The 590-nt window shown below is 47.8% G+C and overlaps 1 long non-coding RNA gene across 1 annotated transcript; it reads right to left on the bottom strand.

Annotated features, from left to right (window-relative positions):
* Positions 1–69: 69 nt before the first annotated feature.
* LOC147819812 (uncharacterized) lies at positions 70–581 on the bottom strand (the record flags this gene model as incomplete). Its single annotated transcript, XR_015436371.1, has 2 exons — positions 423–581; positions 70–207 (listed from the first exon to the last, which is right to left on the bottom strand). It is a non-coding gene; the product is annotated as an uncharacterized LOC147819812 (long non-coding RNA).
* Between the last annotated feature and the right edge of the window lie 9 nt (positions 582–590).

Genomic DNA, 590 nt, shown 5'->3' with positions numbered 1-590 from the left:
TGTAACTGTTGAATTATATAATGGATGGATGGACGGATGGATGGACAGATGGATGGATGGGTGTGGTACCTTGTTGCCCCTGTAGGCCAGATCCAGGGCCTGCTGACTGGAGAGGTTGGCGGCTGGAGAGTTGTATGGGATTTTATACTTTTCATCAGGATACACAGGCACTGACAGTCTGTTCTCAGACCATGTGTCCGTCATAGACTAGAGGACCGGGAAGGAAGACAAGATCAGACACACTACTACACATCCAAAGAGGTCACATTTTCAATTGTTTCAAAAAAATGAAATGAATCAAATAGCAGGGGAAAACACAAGATAAGTGAAAATAAATCCACACATGCAGTTGTAGCAGTAATATTAACAGTAGCAGCAGTTAGTTTCTAACTGTCCATACAACCTGTGGTATGGCTGCTTACCTTTGGTGTGTCCAGGCTGTGGACCCGGGCTGGCGGGTTATGGTGCGTGTTGTGGAGGTTGTGCAGGGTCAGGCAGTGGTTGTAGTGGTGGCTGTTGGTGTTGTCACTGCAGGAGCGGGTCATGGTCTTCTGTGCTCGGCGAACCGACAGCTGACTGAAACTCTTCTC

The sequence above is a fragment of the Seriola lalandi genome, unplaced genomic scaffold (genome assembly GCF_002814215.2).
Source record: "Seriola lalandi dorsalis isolate HSWRI2012SDOR001 ecotype SW California unplaced genomic scaffold, Sedor1 jcf7180002044926, whole genome shotgun sequence".
Classification (NCBI taxonomy): domain Eukaryota; kingdom Metazoa; phylum Chordata; class Actinopteri; order Carangiformes; family Carangidae; genus Seriola; species Seriola lalandi.
The sequence above is the reverse complement of the archived record's forward strand: the minus strand, read 5'-3'. Positions and strand labels throughout refer to the sequence as shown.